Below are 6,165 nucleotides of genomic sequence, written 5' to 3' on the forward strand. Positions count from 1 at the left end.
CAAAATTCATAGTGTATTCTTGAGAAAAGTCACTAAAAGAAAAAGAATTGTACATATAACTTGGTACTGAAGAGGAAATGTCAGAAGGTGGCAAAACAGACAAACTTGGTTACTCAGAAGGTGACAAAGCAACCAAACAAAAATGAAACCAAACATATGGGAGACACAGAAGCAAATCCTATGATGGTAGATTTAAACGGAAATATATCAGCAATTACATTAAAGCTTAATGAACTAAAAAATTTAGAAATGAAGATATCAATGAAATAGAAAAACAGACATAGAGTATATATGAAATAAAACTAAAAATTTATTTGCAAAGGTTATGTCTGTTAAACCAATAGCATGACTGATCAAGGAAAATAGAGAAAGCATAAATTACAATATCAAGAATGAATGAGATGATAACATTCAAGACATATATATTTAAAGGTTGCTGGTGTAAAACTGTTATGGACAACTTTACACTAACAAATTTGAAAATTTATATAAAAAGAAAAATTCCTGAAGAGAAACAACTTACCAAATCTGACAGAAGAAATAGAAAATACGTTTGATATTAAAATTTATTAAAACGGGGGCACCTGGGTGGCTCAGTGGGTTAAAGCCTCTGCCTTTGGCTCAGGTCATGATCCCAGGGTGCTGGGATAGAGCCCCGCATCGGGCTCTCTGCTCAGCGGGGAGCCTGCTTCCTCCTCTCTCTCTGTCTGCCTCTCTGCCTACTTGCAATCTCTGTCTGTCAAATAAATAAATAAAATCTTTTAAAATTTTTTTGTTAAAACGACAGATCATTAAACACCTTCCCACAGGGCGCCTGGGTGGCTCAGTGGGTTGGGCCGCTGCCTTCCACTCGGGTCATGATCTCAGGGTCCTGGGATGGAGTCCCGCGTTGGGCTCTCTGCTCAGCGGGGAGCCTGCTGCCCTTCCTCTTTCTCTGCCTGCCTCTCTGCCTACTTGTGATCTCTCTGTGTCAAATAAATAAATAAAATCTTTAAAAAAAAATACCTTCCCACAAAGAAAATTGGGGGCATGGATTGCTCAACCAATGAATACTTCTAAACACTTGGAAAAGAAATGGCACCAGCTTTGTGGCTGCATTGTGTGTGTGTGTGTGTGTGTGTGTGTGTGTGTTTCATGTCTTCTTAATCCAATTTGTCTATTGATGGACACAGGTTGCTTCCACATGTTGACTATGATAAATAATGTTGCAATAAACATAGGGGTGCATATATATTTCAAATTAGTGTTTTTTTTTATAATATCCAGTGGTGGAACTATTGGATCATATGATATTTCTATTTTAAAATTTTTGAAGAAACTTGAGATTCTTATCCACAGTGACTATAACAATTTACACTCCCACCAATAGTTCATGAGCATTCTGTTTTCTCCACAACTTTGCCAGCATTTGTTATTTCTTGCTGTTTTGGTTTTAGCCATTCTGACAGGTGTGAGGTGGTATCTTGTGGTTTTGATTTGCATTTCCTGATGATTAGTGTTGCTAAGCACCATGTTCTACAGTATATTTATATTAGGTAAAAACTAATGCAGCAATGTGTGTCAACTATAATCAAAAAAAAAAAGAGAGAGAGAGAGAGAGAAAGAGAGAGAAAGAAATGGCACCAGTTATAAATAAAGTCTTTGATAGAGAAGTACCCTTTCAAACTACTTTAACTCTCTGGGAAATATCTTGACCCAAGATGGGACACAGAACTTACAAAAGGCAGAATTACAAAATATCAACAAATAGAATCTAGCAATATATATATACAGGATAGTATATGTGATTAACACATAATTAAACAAGGCAAGGGTGATTTAATATTGGAAAAATTTATCAGTGTAATTCCACACATTAATAAAATGGAATTAAGTATTATGACAGTCTCAAAGGATATAGAACAAAATAATTCTACAAAATTAATTATTTATTGAAAAATTCTTAGAAAATTAGTGAATAGAGTCCTGATAAATACTCTCCATAAAACATGTAGCAATATCGTGGACATTGCTGCTATAAACATTCGGGTGCACGTGCCCCTTTGGATCACTACGTTTGTATCTTTAGGGTAAATACCCAATAGTGCAATTGCTGGGTCATAGGGCAGTTCTATTTTCAACAATAGCCAAACTATGGAAAGAACCTAGATGTCCATCAACAGATGAATGGATCAAGAAGATGTGGTATATATACACAATGGAATACTATGCAGCCATCAAAAGAAATGAAATCTTGCCATTTGCGACAACATGGATGGAACTAGAGCGTATCATGCTTAGCGAAATAAGTCAAGCAGAGAAAGACAACTATCATATGATCTCCCTGATATGAGGAAGTGGTGATGCAACACAGGGGCTTAAGTGGGTAGGAGAAGAATCAATGAAACAAAATGGGATTGGGAGGGAGACAAACCATAAGTGACTCTTAATCTCACAAAACAAACTGAGGGTTGCTGGGGGGAGGGGGTTTGGGAGAAGGGGGTGGGATTATGGACACTGGGGAGGTTATGTGCTTTGGTGAGTGCTGTGAAGTGTGTAAACCTGGTGATTCACAGACCTGTACCCCTGGGGATAAAAACATATGTTTATAAAAAATTAAAAAATTAATAAAAAAAATATATTGAACCGAAAAAAAAAAAAAAAACATGTAGCAATATCAAGAGTGGTGAACTATTTAAAACATTCTACCTAAAGTTCACAATGGTACAGGTAGACAAGAAAAATGATACAGACTGGAAAAGATGGAATAGAAATGTTATTATTAACATATGGTGTTACCAAAAACATAGAAAATCCAAAAGGATTTACAAATTATTAGAATTAATAGGTTAATTTAACAAAGTTGCATGATGCAAGAGTGATATATAACAATTATTTTTCTACAAATAAAAATAAACAAAGAAAAGTAAGGGACACAGTAACGGCAATATCAACTTATAATAACATAGAAAAAAATCTAGGAATCAATTCAAGGAAAGAAATGCAAGACACAAAACATTATTAGAGAAACTAAAGGAAATTTAATAAATGCCATGCTCCTGGATTAGAAATGTCAATGATGTAAGATGTAAATACTGCCAAAATTGCTCCATAGAGATAGTGTAATAAAAATACTAAAACACAGCAGGTTTTTTAGGGAAAAACTTAGAGCTTTATTTCTTTTTATTTATTTATTTATTATTTATTATTTATTTTTATGAACATATAATGTATTTTTATTCCCAGGGGTACAGGTCTGTGAATCACCAGGTTTACACACTTCACAGCACTCACCATAGCACATACCCACCACAATGTCCATAACCCCACCCCCTCTCCCAAATCCCCTCCCCCCAGCAACCCTCATTTTGTTTTGTGAAATTAAGAGTCACTTATGGTTTGTCTCCCTCCCAATCCTATCTTGTTTCATTCATTCTTCTCCTACCCCGTAACCCCCATGTTGCATCTCAACTTCCTCATATCAGGGAGATCATATAATAGTTGTCTTTCTCTGATTAGCTTATTTCACTAAGCATGATATCCTCCAGTTCCATCCACGTCGTCGCAAATGATCTGCCCATTTCTTGATTGAATTATTTGTTCTTTGGGTGTTAAGTTTGCTAAGTTCTTTATAGATTTTTGATACTAGCCCTTTTCAGATATGTCATTTGTGAATGTCTTCTCCCATTTTGTCAGCTGACTTTTGGTTTTGTTAATTGTTCCCTTTGCTGCAAAATTATTTGATCTTGAAGTCCCAATAGTTCATTTTTGCCCTTGCTTCCCTTGCCTTTGGTGATGTTCCTAGGAAGAAGATTTGCAGCTGACGTCGAAGAGGTTGTTGCCTGTGTTCCCCTCATGGATTTGGATGATTTCCTTTCTCACATTAAGGTCCTTCATCCATTTTGAGTCTATTTTCATGTGTGGTGTAAGGAAGTGGTCCAGTTTCTTTTTTCTGCATGTGGCTGTCCAATGTGTCCAACACCATTTGTTGAAGAGACTGTCTTTTTTCCATTGGACATTCTTTCCTGCTTTGTCAAAGATTAGTTAACCATAGAGTTGAGGGTCTATTTCTGGGGTCTCTATTCTGTTCCAATGATCTATGTGTCTTATACTTCTATAAACCCATAATGAAGCAGCAGAAAGATAAATCAAGGAATTGAACCCACTATTGGTCATCTGCCCTACAAATGTGGTGGAATCAATAAAAGAACCATGGAAATTTTTGAGAAGAAGGCTGCTGAGATGGGAAAGAGCTCCTTTGGTGTCCCTGGGTCTTGGACAAACCAAAAGCTGAATGTGAACGTGGTATCACCATGGATATCTCCCTGTGGAAATTTGAGACCAGCAAGTATAATGGGACCATCACTGATGCCCCAGGACACAGAGACTTTATCAAAAACATGGTTACAGGTACATCCCAGGATTACTGTGCTGTCCTGATTAGTGCTGCTGTCATTGGTGAATTTGAAGGAAGCATCTCCAAGAATGAGCAGAGCCATGAGCATGCCATTCTGCCTTACACACTGGGTGTAAAACAACTAACTGTTGGTGTTAACAAAATGGATTCCACTGAGCCACCCGACAACCAGAAGAGATATCATTAAGGTAGGCAGTACCTACATTAAGAAAATGGGCTACAACCCCAACACAGTAGCATTAGTGCCAATTTCTGGTTGGAATGGTGACAACATGCCAGAGCCAACTGTTAACATGCCTTGGCTCAAGGGATGGAAAGTCACCCGAAAAGATGGGAATGCCAGTGGAACCACACTGCTTGAAGCTCTGGATTGCATTCTGCCACCAACTTGTCCACCTGACAAGCCTGTGTCTACCTCTCCAGGACGTCTACAGAATTGGTGGTACGGTGCTGTCCCTGTGGGCCGAGTGGATACTGGTGTTCTTAAACCTGGCATGGTGGTCACCTTTGCTCCAGTCAATGTTACAACTGAAGCAAAGTCTGTTGAGATGCACCATGAAGCTTTGAGTGAGGCTCTTGCTGGGAACAACGTGAGCTTCAACGTCAAGAAGGTGTCTGCCAAAGGTGTTCATCGTGGCAATGTGGCTGGTGACAGGAAAAATGATCCACCAATGGAAGCAGCTGGCTTCACGGCTCAGGTGATTATCTTGAACCATCCAGGCCAAATCAGTGCTGGATATGCACCTGTGCTGCATTGTCACACAGCTCACACTGCAAGTTTGATGAGCTGAAGGAGAAGATAGATCATCATTCTGGAAAGAAACTGGAACACGGTCCCAAGTTCTTGAGATCTGGTGATGCTGCCGTTGTTGAGATGGTTCCTGGCAAGCCTGTGTGTGTTGAGAGCCTCTCTGACTATCCCCCTCTGGGCCGTGTTGCTGTGGGTGTCATCAAAGCAGTGGACAAGAAGACAGCTGGAGCTGGTATGGTCACCAAGTCTTCCCAGAAAGCTCAGAAGCCTAAATGTATATTATTCCCAATACCTGTCACTCTGGTCTTAATCAGCTGTGGAAGAATGGTCTCAGAATGGTTTGTGTCAGTTGACCATTTAGGTTTAATAGTAAAAGACTGGTAAATGATAACAATGCATCGTAAAACCTTCAGAAGGGAAGGAAAATGTCTTGTGGACCATTTGTTCTTTTTTTTTTTTTTTTCATGTGTGTGGCAATTCTAAGCTATTACTAAAATCAGTACTTTGTAATGGAAACAACTTGACCAAAAATCTGTCACAGAATTTCGAGACCCATTAAAACATAAGTTTAATGAAGGAAAAAAAAGAAGCTGTAGTCATCAAGAAAGTATGGTCCTGGCACAAAAGTAGACACCTAGATCAGTGGAATGGAATAGAACACCCACAAATGGACCCACAACTATATGGTCAAGTAATATTCGATGAAGCAGGAAAGTTCATCCAGTGAAAACAAAGGCAGTCTCTTCCACAAATGGTGTTGGGGAAACTGGACAGCAACATGCAGGAGAATGAAAGGGACCCCTTTCTTACTCCATATGCAAAAATAACTCTAAAATGGTTGAAAGACCTAAATGTGAGACAGGAAACTATCAAAATCCTAGAGGAGAACATAGGCAGTAATCTCTATGACATCAGCCATAGCAGCTTCTGTCTACTGAAGCAAAGATAACAAAAGCTAAAATAAGCTATTGGGACTCCATCAAAATAAAAAGCTTTTGCACGTTGAAGGAAACAATCA

At 38.5% G+C, this 6,165-nt stretch overlaps 1 pseudogene; it reads left to right on the forward strand.

Annotated features, from left to right (window-relative positions):
• The first annotated feature begins 4,155 nt into the window (after positions 1–4,155).
• LOC116583407 lies at positions 4,156–5,585 on the forward strand (annotated as a pseudogene).
• The last annotated feature ends 580 nt before the right edge of the window (positions 5,586–6,165 follow it).

Source organism: Mustela erminea, chromosome X (genome assembly GCF_009829155.1).
Source record: "Mustela erminea isolate mMusErm1 chromosome X, mMusErm1.Pri, whole genome shotgun sequence".
Taxonomy (NCBI): domain Eukaryota; kingdom Metazoa; phylum Chordata; class Mammalia; order Carnivora; family Mustelidae; genus Mustela; species Mustela erminea.